Source organism: Danio rerio, chromosome 21, assembly GCF_049306965.1.
Source record: "Danio rerio strain Tuebingen ecotype United States chromosome 21, GRCz12tu, whole genome shotgun sequence".
Lineage (NCBI taxonomy): Eukaryota > Metazoa > Chordata > Actinopteri > Cypriniformes > Danionidae > Danio > Danio rerio.
This window is the reverse complement of record NC_133196.1, coordinates 42,427,501-42,444,671: the sequence shown is the minus strand read 5'-3', so window position 1 is coordinate 42,444,671 and position 17,171 is coordinate 42,427,501. Positions and strand designations below refer to the sequence as shown.

The window sequence follows — 17,171 nt, the reverse complement described above, 5'->3', positions numbered from 1 at the left end:
CTGAACTGAGCTAAACTGAACTGAACTGAACTTAAACACTAAAACCTGAACCACACTGTTCCAGTTACTATGACCATTTATGTTAAGCTGCTTTGACAAAATCTACATTGTAAAAGCGCTATACAAATAAAGCTGAATTGAATTGAATTGAATTGATTGTTTAAAACACAGATAGACTAGGAACATTTCCACATGGGGTTTGTGCGGATATTCTGAACAATATCTTAAGCATAAATGTCAGACATCCCTTAGACTGATTAGAGCTGACTCTAGACCTGTGAAACGGCACAACAATCAAATAGAACACACACACACTTAAAGTATAATCTGTTTCTTATCCAAGGCTGAGTGTACTCTCAGCCGTCTTTATCGAAACTGGTTAAAAACTGGTATAATCTACATTCAGGCAGTTATATACTTACGTTACAAAGTCTATCTTGAATAAAAAGTAGAATCACTTTAAAAGATTTAACCGTAAAAATAGCAAAATCACTTTAGACATTTTAGACAGTATTAACTCCTAGAAATAACAATAGGAACAGTTGTTTCCAGTCTTCAGCCCTCAGTTCCACTCAAGGTCTCCATGACCTCTGACCTAGTTTGCTGGCTCCTGAAAATAGTTATAAAGAGACAGGCAAATGCACTGAACATTCTTATATTAAGCAATGTGTAAACTTATTCATTAATTAAAATCAATTCACAGTTAAATACTGAGAAACAGGATGATGAAAAGGATAAACGTTGGTCCATGATGAGATGGACTGGAAAGCAGAAATCCGAATCCTTCAAAACGTAATAATCAAATGTAAAATAGCACCTATACGTACACTCAGAAATAATGGTACTCGAGCTGTTACTGGTGTGGTACCTTTTCAAAAGGTACAAATTTGTACCTAAAAGGTCCATATCGATACTGTACCTTAAGGGTACATATTAGTACCTAAAAAGTACAAAATTTGTCTGTACATTTTTGAGATGTAGACGTTTCTTTAAAAATTATTGAGTAGAATCAATCACCATGTGTTTATGCTAGAAGTTATGAAAACTGAATTTCTCCCCAAAGCTAAATGTAATTTGTTTAGCCGTTTACAAGCTGACACCGCAGCTCTCCGACACTGATGCTTATCACATACAACTCTAAATGTGCAACAAAACAGGATTTTTTTTTCATTATAAACTAAAACACTGCGAATGAAGGTGAGCGGGAAAGCAAAAAATGCATATCAAATATGTGTGTGTATGCTAGCTCTGTCACTATCTATTTTTTGTTGTACGATATAATGCACCAAAATATATTGCGATAAACGATATTGTTATTTACAAGTCCATTTAATGCCACTCATTACATAATGGCTGAATAAATATATAATATCATCACGATGCAAGTGCACTCTTCTAAAGAACACATCTTATTTTATTCTTGAAAATATTTCAGTTTATTAGTCAATTTAACAATTGAATAATTAGGCTTTAGATCAGAATGTGAAAATGCATATCCTAAATGAATAATAAATGTTAACATAAAAGTTTAAGGTAATAAAAAACAAGGGTGTGATATCTGCTAGTAGATCTGTTTTTAGTTGTCAGACACCCACATAAAAATACACCCGGCCACTTTATTAGATACATCTGTCCTACTGCTACTTAATGCAAATTTCTAATCATTCAATCACATTGCAGCAAGTCAATACATTTAGGCATGTAGACATGGTCAAGGTGATCTGCTGTAGTTCAAACTTGGCATCAGAATGGGGAAGAAAGTTGATTTTAATTACTTTGAACTTAGCAGAAGTGCATCTCTGAACACCCAACATGTCGAACCTTGAGGCGGATGGGCTACAGCAGCAGAGGCCCACACCGGGTGCCACTCCTGTCAGCTAAGAACAAGAAACTGAGGCTACAATTCACATAGGCTCATAAAAATTGGACAATATAACACTGGAAAAACGTTGCCTGGTCTGAGTCTCAATTTCTGCTGCGACATTGGGATGGCAGGGTCAGAATTTGGCGTCAACAACATGAGAGCATTGATCCATCCTGCCTTGTTTCAACAATTCAGGCTGCTGGTGGTGTAATGACATAGAGGATATTTTCTTGGCATGCTTTGGACCCATTTGTAGCAATTGAGCATCGTGTGAATGCCACAGCTTACCTGAGTATTGTTGCTGACCATGTCTATTCCTTTATGACCACAGTGTACCCATCTTCTGATGGCTACTTCCAGCAGGATAATGCGCCATGTCAAAGCATGAATCATATCAGACTGGTTTCTTGCACATGGCAGTGAGTTCACTGTACTCAAATGGCCTCAACAATCATCAGATGTCGCTCCATGATGCTATCGTGTCAGTAGGGACCAAATTCTCTGAGGAATTTTTCCAGGACCTTGTTGAATATATGACATGAAGGATTAAGGCATTTCTGAAGGTAAAAACAGGTCCACCCCGGTACTAGTAAGGTACTAGTAGGGTCAGGTGTACCTAATAAAGTGGCCGGTTAGTGTATATTTAAGTAATATATACTTTTTACAGATTATAGAATTTTCTTAACCATACTGACACCTCGAATAGAGATGTTGCTCAATCAGCTAAATGTTGCTATAATTGGTGTTTATGTATGGGATATTTATAGTGCATCACCAAAAATGATTGAGGTCATGTCCATGTGTTGTGCGATAATAAGCCTGGTGTATGCACTTTTGAAAGTTTTGTAAACGGGTTTAATCGTTTACTTGTTCTCTGTTGTTTTTGTTGTTGTTTTCTTAAACTCTGTTTGTTGTGATTTTGAGAATTTATTCATTCATTTTCCTTCCGCTTAGTCTCTATTTAGTCTCTTAGTCTTTATTTTCCAGCTGGTACTCAAACCTCTGACCTTCTTGCTGTGAGATGAGGGTGCTAACCTCTCAGCCACCATGCTGTCCAGAATTTATTTTCTTTATTTTTGTTTGTTTTGTTTATTGTTCAATTTGGTTGTTTCTATTTAGCCTTTTTGTGTTTTTAGACTTTGTTTTGTTTGTATTTAATTTTGTTTTTATTTAATTTATTTTAATTTTGTTTTGTTTTATGGTTTTGTTTAACCGTTTTCTTGCTTTTGCTGTTTAAAACTGTGTTTGTTGTGCTTTTGAGAATTTATTTTATTTATTTTTGTTTTTCTATTGTTTTTGCTTGTTTGTCTTTTTTATTTTAAAGATTTAAAGAGAATTTCAAAGTACAGTAGAAGTCAAATTCCTGGGAATTTTTTTTTTCAATTATTTCCTAAATAATGTTGAACAGTGCAAGGAAATTTTCACAGTATGTCTTTTTTTTATTTTTATTTTTCTGGAGAAATTCTGATTTGTTTAATTTTGGCTAGATTAAAAGCTGTTTTTATTTTTTTTTTCTAACAAATTTAAGGTCAATATTTTTAGACCCCTTAAGCAATTTTTTTTTTCGATTGTCTACAGAATAAACCATCATTTTACAGTAGCTATGTTTCCATCCAAAAATGCGAATAAACTTTATGCGCAAAACTCGATTATTGCATAAAAGTTGTGCGAATGAAGCATCGTTTTCATCCAACGAGTCAAAGCAAACAAAATCGTCACTTCCTGATTAACTGGCGCCAAATATCAACAGTAAAAACTGCATTTGCTGCAGTAGGAGAAGCTGCATCAATCTTTTCCAAATGAATGCGCCTCAGAAGACAATCCTGACAAGCAGTGAGCGCGCAGTGGCGTTTGAAGGTGTCAGACGCGGAGCACAGGTGCTCTTGATTCTGGAGGTCATTAATAATATAATAACATTAATACTGAAATGGTAAGGCGTTTTATAATGACCAAAACAACATTTCAGATGTTTTATAATGTGCTCAGCCTGACGTTTTATCCATTCACACACATTTTAAGCATCACATGATCTCTTTCAACACAATCACATGACCTTTTTAACGCGCATACTGGAGTTTGTGCAGTAAAAGTGTTTCCATCGCAGTTTATGCGCATCTTTTCTTATCGAATAAAAAGTTTATCCTACCCAGTTAGGCGCATAAGTTTTTTATGCGCATTTTCAAAATTTATGCGCATCATGGCGTTTCCATCAACAGTTTTTTTAAGCGCATTTGCAAAATGCGCATAAAATCGGTGGATGGAAACATGGCTAATGACTTGCCTAATTACCCTGACTTGCCTAATTTACCTAGTTAAGCCTTCAAATGTCAATTTAAGCTGAATAGTAGTATCTTGAAAAATATGTAGTAAAATGTAATATACTGTCATCACGGCAAAGATATAAAAAAATCAGTTATTAGAGATGACTTATTAAAATTAGTATGTTTAGAAATGTGTTGAATCTTTCTGATAAACAGAAATTGGTGGAAAAAGATAGACCGGGGGTTAATAACTCAGGAGGGCTAATAATTCTGACTGTAAATACTTTTTCACTTTGGCCAAATTTGTCTTCAAGACATGGAAACAAATTCAGTAGAAGCAGTAGTGTTGAGCAGAAACCAACTCGTCACACGAGTCATTTACATAAATTTACATATTTATGTACAGCCACAGAGTCTGTGATCAGAGAACAGTTATTTAATAAGACAGATTTGTTCAGTTTGAGCCGTGATGCTAAAGAACATGCAAAGGCAGAGAGTGTTTGTTGTGCGTTTGTTCACTTCCTGTTGGCTCCGTTTACTTGACTCATGTTTTCTGTTCTTGCTCAGTACTCGTTCAGGCAGTAGGATGCTGCCCTTGTTTCTGAGCACACTATTCTCTCACCCTGGCATTGCTTGATGCTAATGCACTATGATCCAGGGTCACATTAAAAACGGCCAACAGCAGGGCGGTCATTCCTGTGCTGACCATAAAGCGAGTTTCTAAGCTGGGCGTTTATGAATATGAGCCTAAATCTACCGGACGAGTGTGCAATTGTCTGACCTCTATCAGGTTTTCTCTCGCCCTATAATGTGCATGTGTGTTGCATGATAAGAACATCAAGTACTTTTTGAGGTTTTTTTTTTTTTTTTACATCCTGTTCTTGTGCATGCGTTGCAAAACTGCAGAAGAGTTAAAGATCTCATAGGCTTACGGAGTAAAAAATATTCTGGTCACGTTCAGACGTGTCTGATAGATCAGTGCTTTTGACCCTGGAAGAACAGGACAGGCTGTGACCCATTTTAGGGTCATGATCTCCATTTAAGAGCTGCTGATCTATAGTCAGTCAGTGATTGGTAGTTGTTTTGATATTGCAGTGGATTTATTTTTAGCTTCTTATTTTAGAGTTTATTTGGAAACATTAAATGCATAGTCTTGCTATAGTGGTACTGTGTGTGGTTGCTCAATTGTTTTGTTGTTTTCAGACCTTGTGGTTGTTTATTTTACTGATGATAGGCTATATGGTTAGCAAGCCTTTTTTTGGTTTATGGCTGGTTAAATTGTTAAAGTCTGCTGGTTATTTTTGTGGCAGGCAGAGTATGGTAATGAATATACCTAAAGCACATTTAAAGCAGTCGGTTACTTTGCACTTAAAGGTCAGAAATGTACTGATGTTCTCATAATGACTCTGCTTTCATGCACATCGGTATTTTTGTGGTCTTGTATTCAAGATCTTTTTTTTTTTTAATGGTTTTTGCATTTTTATTTGTTTTGTGTTTTTTTTATCAGTTTGGTGGTTTTTGGTTTGCCTTTGTGTTTTTAGGAATTGTTTTTTATTTTGTTTTCGTTTAATTTTTTTATGGTTTAACCGTTTACTTGTTCTCTGGGGTTTTGTTGTTATTGTTTTAACTCCGTTTGTTGTGATTTTGAGAATTTACTCCATTCATTCATTCATTTTCCTTAAAGGGCCATGAACCCCCCGTTTCAGCAGGGTTTTTTTCACACCTCTACTTTGGTAAAAAGTCAGGAAAGTGGGCGTGTCCAGCGAGGGAAAGAGGGAAGGATTGTGAAACATTGCATAAACATGGGAGTGTCGGTTTGGGCTCGCGATTTTCACTGAGTGTCAAAATGAATAGTTTCTTTGGTGCACCACGATGCAGACGCAGCCAATTCGGTATCAGTTCAGTAATAATCATAACTGTTTATTACTGGCGTCATTTACCTTATATGCGCTCTGTCGCAAGGGAGGCGATCGCGAGTGTTTACAACACTCTAACTTCTTAACTCATAAACTGTGCACAATTTCACTGTGTGTGTTTGCTGGATCAGTCTTTCACTGACATATACAACAAAAGCCCCTATTTCACTGAAATCGAGAGAATGAAAGTACTTAATTTCTCTCTCTCTCTCTTTCTCTCAAAAACACACACACACACACACAGTGGCCCATTTGACCTGGTGGTGTGGCTTTTCTTCTCCTCTCGGCTGTTTTACAGCGTTACTTCTGGATAAAGAAACGAGCACGTGTCTGCAGAGTTTTCTCCACCGTGTTTATCATACATCAGCTGTGAGATCGCCGCTGCCGCCGGCCGCTTATCAGTGTCACTCATCTGTGAAGAGCGCAGTGCGCAAGAGACAATAGCAACCGTTTATGTTGAGGGTGTGACCAATCAAAGGTGTAGGAGAACTAGACAAGGATCAGAAATTGAGCTGGATATTTAAATTTGTTTATATTATTTGCTTAATGCTCGTGTTGTTTAAAGTTACAGTTTATTTATCTGTTTGTATTAAATGACAAAATTGTATTACAAATTATATATAAATATAAATATATTCATACATTTGAATACAAGAACTGCGGCTGTGAAGAAAATATAAAACTGTGTATGAAAAGCACCGTCAATGCACCAAAATATCGAATTGAACCGAATCGATGGCATGATAATCGTAACCGAATTGTGAGATTAGTGTAGGTTCACAGCTTTAATTTTCACAAAAGCAAAACAAACACACAGACGCAGGGGAGAAAGACAGTGACTGTTTTTACATGGATATCAGTAATCGAATTTTTGCCAAATTATTGAATGGTGGACTTTAACTGCAGTTTGGCTCTTTCATTCAGGCGGCGAAAATCCTACACGACGGAAATAATTTGATTGTGGTGCTTACATGTTTACACTCGGAGAGCAGCATTTACAGCAGATTTTCAGTCCATAAAATTGTAGTGTTATTAAAGTACGGTAACCTTCAACCTAGAAATCATTTGACTAAGATCCAACTTTAAACACTGAAACAGTACTGCTGACGATACAAACTAACTTTGCCTCTGAATAAACAAACAAAGACCACTGATCACTTACCAAATCTGTAGAGACAGAACAATCAACACCCACTAGAGCCGTGTCTTTATTAAAAGGAGACGAGCAGCAAATCCAGATTTCACCATTTCCAGATGAGAAAAGCTCTCGAGTAAAAAATGTTCCTTAGACATGTATTTCTGTCGCACGTCGTGTGCACTGTTATCCACAAGTGAGTCCAGCTGCGCTCTCATAGAGGGAAAGTAAAAAAACAAAACCTTCACTGCAGCATTTTTTTAAAGCAACACTGACGACCCGTAGTCTCGTTTATTATCATTTCAGTTACCACTGATTCTTTTAAGTGTAATATCTTATATAATAGTTTGTATACTTATGTATTGTGGCTGTTTCCTTTTATAGATTGGTTGGATTTATGTGACTTATTTCACTTACTTAATTTATTTATTTTGTCTTGTGGTTCTGTGTTTCTGTGTTTTGTGTGTTATGGCAGTCATTACATAATCAATTTCCTGCGGGATCAATAAAGTTTTCTAAGTCTAAGTCTAAGTTCCACTGAGCGGCACAGTAGTGTTTAGTATGGGTATAATATGGCCTAATCAGGCTAGCATTTTAACAACGAACAATATCCTTACTTGGTTGGCATGGTGTACACCAGAAGTAATCAATATATTTCATTCTTGCTTGAAAAAGAAGCTGTATGTATGGGCTGTTCATATTGGGTTAGTTATGCTCAAGTTTGTTATTTTAAATGTAGATGATCAATAAATGGCGACGGAGTGGCGCAGTAGGTAGTGCTGTCGCCTTACAGCAAGAAGGTTGCTGGTTCGAGCCTTAGCTGGGTCAGATGGTGTTTCTATGTGGAGTTTGCATGTTCTCCCAAATAATGTTTCCTTTGTATATCCTATATATTCTTATTATATCCTATATGTAAATCCTTAAGATTTGAATGTAAAGATATTTGCATATTGCTCCACATCTTGTGCGTATTAAGCAGTGTGTAAGCAAGGCGCACGACTAACGTGCTCTGCGCTGGACAATAGACCGGCTTTGTTCTGGTCTATTGAAAAATCTATTATAGTCTCTCAAAATAGCAACGTGCCAGCAATACACCTCAACACGCCTCCCTTTTTAGACCAGAACGCCTATGGGTGCACACATGAGCGCAAATGCATTCGCTAAACGTCAAAACGACTCTTGCGCTGAGCTAAAACTAGCAAACAACAACTGCATCGCGCCTTGCGCCACATTGCGCCAGGAGTATGATAGGGCCCTGTAAATCAATAGGTAATGTACTTTACTGAAATGTACCTCTCAGTGTAAACTAGCCATTAGATTCAATGTCGCATGTTGGATTCAAACTATCACTGGGTGCAGAGGCATCATGGCTTAATGTAGGCATGCCGAAATAAAGTGCTTCCTACAGAGAAGAGTAAATGTGTAGAATCATTGAATATTTCAGCATACTCTGCTTCTGCTGCCCATCCTAAAGGCATGTTAGTGTGACATCGGCTCATTCCCGACTCAGACAACACACCTGCTACTCTGGGCATTACCTCACTGTTCTGGGCAATGTGCCGAGAGTGGATTACAGGCCACCTCTTATTAATGTACTGCTGCACGCGTTCCTATACTCACTCTCACACACACTCCATCCCTCTCCCTATCTCTGTCAGACAAAAATCTGGCATAGAGCAATGGCCAGATGGAGTGATGGGTGGAGAGGTGGTTTTCTACAAAGCTTCATTTGTGGTCAGTGAACAGCAGTCGGTGTTAAATTAATGTGTCGCTCCAAAGGTGTTGGTAGTCATGTAGCGGATATTGAGGAATTATATCACAGCGATAATCCTCATTACTATCATTGTCATTCACTGCACAGATTATTTAATAGGTGTAAAGCAAGCGGCAACCTCCCGCTCTCTCTCAGGAAGCCAATACGGAAGTAACTAAAACTGCAATTCATCCGAAATTCCGCTAGTCTTAGCTGCTCCTGGCTCCAAAACAGAGCAAATTTCAATTGAGCCCACTGTTAGAATGGTCAACTTTACAGCAGAAAAAAAGGTGTTTACAGCCTGGTACAAAAAAAGATTTTGGTTAATACAGCTAATATTACCCTTCAAGACAACTGTGAGGGGGGTGAATTTTTTTATAACTCATCCATTTCCTTTATATTAAGTTATATTAAGTTTGCATAATTAAGGGCGTGGTCACTTGAGTGACAGCTAGGTCTCGTTGGTCGCCGTCACGTCACCTCAGCTGAATCCGGCAGGTTAGCCACTGAACTCGGCGTATTTATCGTATTTCTGTGTTGTTTTATGTGGCTTTACACAGTCAGCTGCCTTTTGGACTTGTTTCCTACAATTATTAGATGGCATGGCATGCTGAGTGCACTTATTTGTGCTCACAAACCATTCACGTGGCCTCCGTTTCCCATGTGAGTAAAGTTATAAACTTATATACCATCTCTATACATGTATTTGTTTTATTTAAGATCATTTATCGTTTATATTTATATTTAGAGCTGTAATGCACTCCAGAATCTGACGGATTGATAAACAGTAAGCTCTAGAGTAGTCATCTGAAGCGTTGTCTTACAGTGTTATGCTGAATTTCATCAATAGTCCTGCATTAACTAACACAGACTATATCTGAAGTGTTTGGATGTAATTCGCGTTTTCCTCCTGTTGAGAAACGTCATAAGAACAATGTTTAGTGGCTCAATGTATTACAGCAGTGTTTTTAAAAGTCTAAACACTTTATTGATATTGTGTACAACCAAGCACAAGTGGTCAGAATACAAACGAGTCACAGGTGATAAAGTATTAAGCGTTCTCCCAAAGTAAAGTGTGTCTGAACCAGGTCCAAGCAAAATGCCAGCAGGTGTCTGTAGCTCCGCTCACTCTCCGCCTCTTTGCCCTTGTTTGGTATCCCGCAGTGGGTGTGATGACGCACGAACAAAATGGCGACGGTTGGCCGTGCCTACTTGTGGCTTCTTTTGCGCTCTTTAGAAACCTATGGGTGACGTCACGGATACTACGTCCATATATTTTACTATATGGTGTCTATGGTGTAAAGTCAGTCGGTTAGTGTTAGGGTTTCTCAGTGAATGAAACTTTATCAGCTTGTGATGTAGCTTATATACAACTATACCAGCTTTTCTACATTCTTAATAAAGCATTTAAATTAAAGCAGCTTAACATAGTTCTAGTAAAGTCCAGATTTCAGTGTTGAAGTTCAGTTCAGTTTAGTTCAGTGTGGTTGAAATTTCTCTGAAAGTTCAAACACTGTACAGCAAATCCACCGAAGCGCAGCTCCACAAGTCCCAATCCAAGCAAGCCAGTGGTGACCGTGGCGAGGGGAAAAAACTTCACCCATTGATGAAGTGAAGGGAAAAAAACCTTTGAAAGACTAGACTCTGTTGGGCACGACCATTGTTCTTCTGGCCAAACTTCCTGCACTCAAAAAAATGATATGTTGGCGTTAATTAACTTTTTTTTGTCCACTGGTTCCACGTAACCAAGTTAAGTTACTTTTAAGAAAGAATATTAATTTTAGTGAACTTAAGTTAGTTACATAAAGGTAATGTAATGTTGTTTAGTTCAATCAACGTAACATTTATAATTTAGCTTTATTCAATGTAGTTATTTAAGTTCAATTATTGTAAAATTGATATTGTTATGTTTAACCAAATAAAAAAAACAGTTTCCGTTTCATTGAGTTTATTCAATAGCATTTTTACAGTTTTACACATTTTCCAGAAATAAAATGATTGTCAAAATCCAAATACTGTCTTTATCTGTATCTTCACTTATTACAATAAGTTAAAATATTAATACTATTAAAATAATAGTAATACAAGTATGAAGCAAATTGAAAACAATAAATGATTTTTAAAATATTCTTAGAAAAACATCATAAAATACACTTTTCAAAATAATACTTTTCATATATTACAAAAACATTCAAAAACAATATTCTGCATTCAAATGATTTATCAAAAATATACTTAGAAAAATTAAGTCTTCTTTTGTAAACTATACTGTACCTTCTTTACACTGAAAAAGCAGATAACACTTCAGTTGTTCAAAGAAAGATTAACATTTTAAAGCAAAGTAACACGATCAGCACTACACCGTAAATTAGACCAACCATGACAGAACATGCAATAGCTACACACATTCATCTCTCTAACACTTGCACCATTTATGCACATTTGCACCAGACACTTTCTTACAACCAGTCCCTATATCTAAAAAACAAAAAACAAAACATTGTGCATGAAGTCTGCTTCACACAGGTGTGTGGGCTTGACAAACCACATGTAGAAGCATTCTTAATTCTTAAATTTTTTTGTATAATTAGCACATCTTGGGTGTATTGCCTCTTCTTGTTGATTTGCTGAATGTGTCCTCAATTGTAAGTCACTTTAGATAAAAGAGTCTGCTAAATGTCAATGTAACTACTGTCGATTCATAAGGTGGTGTTGCACATCAAGGTTTGCGCTTCATCATGCCCAGCATCCTAAAAAAGTCAGGTAAAAAAATAAAACATTTACCAACAGATCAAAGGTGAAAGGAGGAATTGGTTTAAGAGGAAAATACAAAATGTTTAAAAAATAAAATAGCTTACCTTGTACTCCCTCACTTAGGGGCTTTGAGGATGCATTCACACCTTTTTTTCCACTGGTGATGTTCTAAATGACATGAAATGACAATTAGTAATTTACTAAGTAATTAGTAGTTAAAATTACTAGTAATTTTTACTGTACATCATTTTAATGTGTGTATAGGCATCTAAAGGTATAGTACCTGGATGATCCACAGTCTCCTCAGCCAGATATGGGACTTTAGAGGTTGAGCTGTAAACCTGTGATAGAGAAAATAGATGTGAGTGAGCAAAGATTTGTAATAATAAAATATAATAATAGAAATAGCAAACTACTAAACTTAAAAATTTAAACGTGTTAGATGACCAAACAAATAAGCTTACATTAAATATGTCATCATGCTAGATGTCATACTATTTAAGTGTCACATATGCTTTTTTGCTGATTTTTTTTAAGTTAACAGGCTTGAATAATACAATTAGATAATAAATAACAATGTGCCAACACCACATTTTAATAAACTTTATGTAAGTTATCAAAACTGGCATTCAAACTCGACAAACTGCTTGACACTCATTTAAAATAAAGACTATCAAATCAAATAAAAAATCAAATCACTTTTATTGTCACATTATCAGCAGCACGTCTGCTATGATGAGTGAAAAGCTTAGACTATTCTACTGACTAATTATTCATTACTACAAACGTTTGCAACTTTATTTTGGGGGAGTTAATATATACCAAGTATAAAATTTCACAGGAATGCAAAACAAACTATACATTTATCTGTCTATAATATGGAAAAGACACAGGGAACATGGCAATTTCATAGCAATACTATACACAAACACAACAGAGTATTCCAAGAGAGTACATTTCTGATTCAAATGTTGTCACAGCCTCAGTATAAATACATAAAAAGTAAAAAAAAAAAAATCTCACCTGTGTGTCCACATTGGGGAAAGCTTTGTGCACGTTTTCAATTTGTACTGTAATCTTCATCTTTTGATTCCCATAATATGGCGCCGAGCTGAGAGTGATCGTTGTGGTTTGAATCTTCTTACTTCCTGTGTTGTTTTGAAACTGCGCATGTGCAGATATTACTCCACCTATTGACCAAAATGCAGTACTACAGAAGCAACACAACTCCCTTTCATTCATGTTAATTAAGCGAGCTGTTTAAATGTAAAAACTGACTTTTTCTAATTTTTTCCAACACAACACTTTTATTTTTAATACACAAACATAAGCAAATTGTTTAATTTAAACATAGTTACATTCTTTGGACCAACTAAAGCCATAATTCATTTTTTTGAGTGTGTGTGGAGCTGCATTCTAGACGCCGGAGGCTGGAGAAGCTGGACGTTCATCATGGAGAAGTTGCAGGGCACCAGCGGGAGGTCAGGCCGGGCCACAGTTTCAATGCAGGAACTCATTTGTCATGGTGGACTTTCAGGAATTAGTCTCATGCACACTCCACTCCACCATGACGACCAGAACATCAGCTCATGATACGGCCTGGTCCAGGATTATGGATAACTTGGAATCCTCTCTTTTCAGGTCTTGAATCGCATCAATGGCGCTGCACAATCTCTAGGGACCTATAATAAAAAACCTATAATAAAAATATTATCCCACAGTTATGGACCTTATACACAGTATACACTACAGGTCAAAAGTTTAAGGTTAGTAGGATTTTTAAAAAAGCTTCTGCTCGCCAAGGCTCAATTTATTTAATCAAAAATACAGTACTAATTGCAAAAGTGAAATGTTATTGAACTTTAAAATAACTGTTCAAAAGTAGTTTATAATTTAATTTAATCATTTATTCCAGTCATTTTAAAAGATGAATTTTCAGCTTCATCAATCCAGTCCTTAGAGACACATAATCCTTCAGAAATCACTCAAATATGTATTATTATTATTATTATTATTATTATTTTATTTTATTTTTTTTAATTTTTTAATAATGGTAATAGTAATATTACTCCCTGCGTTCGCGTGGGTTTCCTCCGGTTGCTCCGGTTTCCCCCACAGTCCAAAGACATGCGGTACAGGTGAATTGGGTTGGCTAAATTGTCTGTAGTATATGATTGTGTGTGTGGATGTTTCCCAAAGATGGGTTGCGGCTGGAAGGGCATCCGCTGCGTAAAAACTTGCTGGATAAGTTGGTGGTTCATTCCGCTGTGGCGACCCCGGATTAATAAAGGGAATAAGCTGACAAGAAAATGAATGAATGATGAATAAAAGTGATAATGACTGGAATAATAATTTCATTTAAAACTACATACAGCCAGTATTAAATAATAATTAAATGAAGTAATTAATAAATACTTAACAATAATTTTTTTACATTTAATAAATGCCACCTTGATGAATAGAATAATTTTAATTAAATTAATAAATAAAATAAAAAATCTGACCCCAAACTTGACCGGTAGTGTATTTTTAATGCATATTTTTAAAATGTATGCTCATCGTTGCATCTCCATTTAAACATTCCTCTAGTAATATTCCACAATGCACATAAAGATAGGTGGATGAGAAACAAAATTTCTGACATCATATTATCCCTTTTATATTTGTGATTATTATTATTTTAATTTATTCATTATTTTTTTTATTATTTTTTTTAACCTAAAAATGATTCTAAACATTCTAAAAGCATGGCCTTCATTTTTTTTATTTTGCACAAACATGTCCATACAGTACATTGAATATTCAAAGAAACTGATTTTTCCAATAGATTAATTTATTCCTTCAAAGACCAGTAATTTTTCTGGTTATCAGAATTTTTCAAAATATCTCCTTTTACCAGAATAGAAAAAAAGTTAATTCGAGTTTAGATTTGGGACTGTTTGTGTGTGGGTAAAAGATGACAGAAGTTTGTTCTGACATTAGTTAATACTTGCTGTCCATGTTAGTTTTTTAATTAACCATTTAAATATTAGTAGTTCAATATTCAAATATTCAGGTACTTGATTGGCTTCATTTAATATTATTTTATTGTCCCATTGGATCATCTCAAATCCGTCAAAGTTTGTTGTTTTTGCATTGTGGGTCATTCAGCATTTTGTTCAGTCATCTGCAGGTCAGCAATAGCATTATAAAATGGGTTTTGAAATCGGAAGTGTATGTCTGAGGCCTGTGTTTGGCCAGTTGCAGTTACATCACATTGTGGTGGTGCAGAGAGAGTCACACAACCTGCCTTTCCTTTAAATCTCCCGAGCTCGACCCAATCCAGCCTGCCATGCTGAGACGCCTTAAGCTGCTTAGGGCCTAATCTGGGCCCCGGGCTCCTAGAAAAGCATGTGTTCACCGTCCAGAGAGGAGGAGCTGAACCCAGGCATGTGACTCTCTGGCGACTGTATTATGTTTTTTTTTTTAGCAGGGATGCTGCGTTGAAAACATTTAGATACTGGGTGCTTACAACTGAAGATTGCACTTGATTGTGGACTATTTTCTTTAGGAAAGTGGGCTGTTTGGCTTAGGCATGAGACTATAACTGGTTTTAAGGTATACCGCGGTTTGGAAAGGTCAAGGTTTTAAAAATGAAACATTTTTCTGTTATATCGTTTCTACAGTATACAGTATCTAAGATTTTTTTACTGTGTGTGTGATTTTTAATAGTATAAGAAAATATATCCAAAGATGCCAGTATTTTTGAAACTAATGAAAACAGCAGATGTCAGTGATTTATTTAAATTATTTAGCCGGACATGTTTACTGCTCCAAAATATTTAAAATTTCTCAAAACAAAAATTTTTCAAAATTTGTTGTGTTCAAAGGACAAAAATGTTTTAGTTTTTTACCCAAACATGTAAAGTAGGGGTGTTCAACCCTGTTCCTGGAGATCTACCTTCCTGTAGATTTCAGTTGCTACCCATTTCAAACACACCTGCCTTTATTAATCAAGTGCTGTTCAGGTCCTGATTAATTTGTTTAGGTGTGTTTGATCAGGGTGAGAACTGTGTTTTGCAAGAAGGTAGATCTCCAGGAACATGATTGAGCAGCCCTGATTTAAAAAAAAAACTTCTATAAGAGAAGTAATCACGATACCGTGAAACTATGATATTAATATTCAAGGTTATCATACCGTCAGAATCTTATACCGACCCATGCCTAGTTTAGTTTAGATTGCTGAGCTTATTCAAGCATATGCATTTTATGAAATTTTAATATGCAGACATCTCATAAATTAATAAAATTTGCTCTATTAATTGTTTTAAAAAAGATTTGCTCTTGCCATGTTTTATTGATTTATTTATTTATTTTGTTTGTTAAATGCACGCTCAAAAATGAATTTGCTGCTTGTTTGAATGACTTAAAAATGAGCTACAACAGCACAATTTGAGATTTATCAACTGTTATAATTTTTGGACAATTGTTTCGTTTCAGTCTGTTGAAATTTAAGACAAAATAAAAAAAAATGTGTGTAATCCTGCTTTTTTTTTTTTTTTTTTACAGTGCACAAAAATGTAAACAGGATCCATATCTAGAAAGATATTATTTTGTAAATATAAATAAATAAATAAATAAATAAATAAATAAATAAAATACCACTGAATAATTGTGTTACTTTAACATTTTGACTAGCTTTCATCCAAAATGAAATAAAAGATGAATGAATAAAAATAAACATGCTTAGCTTTTCATTTACTAATATAATGATATTAATGCTAATGGTTTTAATAATAACAACAATAGTAGTAGTAGTAGTAGTAGTAGTAATAATACCCCAAAATACCCAAATTAGATTTCAGTATACTGTAGATTTTTAGTATACAGCTGATTTACAGGGGGCTTCAGTGTCAGAACTTGACGGAGGACGTGTTTGAAGTTAGGGCTGATGTGATCTTCATAGCAGCGTCAGCCAATAAATTAAGTTCGTAATCGGCTACTGTCTGAGCTGGGTTATTTGCATAAAGCGATCTGATTGGCTGATGCTTCCATTGGTGCTTGAATAGTTCCCAGCTTCCACAGAGTGCAACACAGCTGAAGCACCGCTGATGGATCCAAGATATACTCACTGCAGCCTGCAGCTTGATGACATAGGCGAATGTCAACTACAGAGCGGACCTTGTACCGCCCACTAAGGTAACGCGTGACGGTTTGGTCTTGGGTGGGGGGAGGTGTTGGTGATCATCTACTATGTAGTGGATCTTTTACCAACCACTAAAGTTGTACCCACGCTTATGTGACAGTTAAGTTTAGGGTAGGGGGAGGTGTAGGCGATCGTCAACTGCTTAGTGGACTTTGTACCGCCCATGAAAGTTGCGCCCATGGCCCTATCACGGTTGGATTTAGGGTAGGTGTATGTGATCGTCAACAACATAGCGGACCTTGTACCACCCACTAAGGGAGCACCCATGCTACTGTGACTGTTGAGTCTAGGGTAGAGGGTTGT

The 17,171-nt window shown here is 36.0% G+C and overlaps 1 protein-coding gene and 1 long non-coding RNA gene across 2 annotated transcripts in view; one reads left to right on the top strand and one right to left on the bottom strand.

The window, feature by feature from the left end:
• Positions 1–17,171, top strand: part of unc119a2 (unc-119 lipid binding chaperone a2) — a 60,585-nt gene that overhangs the window by 24,551 nt on the left and 18,863 nt on the right.
• On the bottom strand, positions 10,861–12,835 carry LOC141379898 (uncharacterized). Its single transcript, XR_012396861.1, has 4 exons — positions 12,707–12,835; positions 11,967–12,024; positions 11,788–11,851; positions 10,861–11,679 (listed from the first exon to the last, which is right to left on the bottom strand). It is a non-coding gene; the product is annotated as an uncharacterized lncRNA (long non-coding RNA).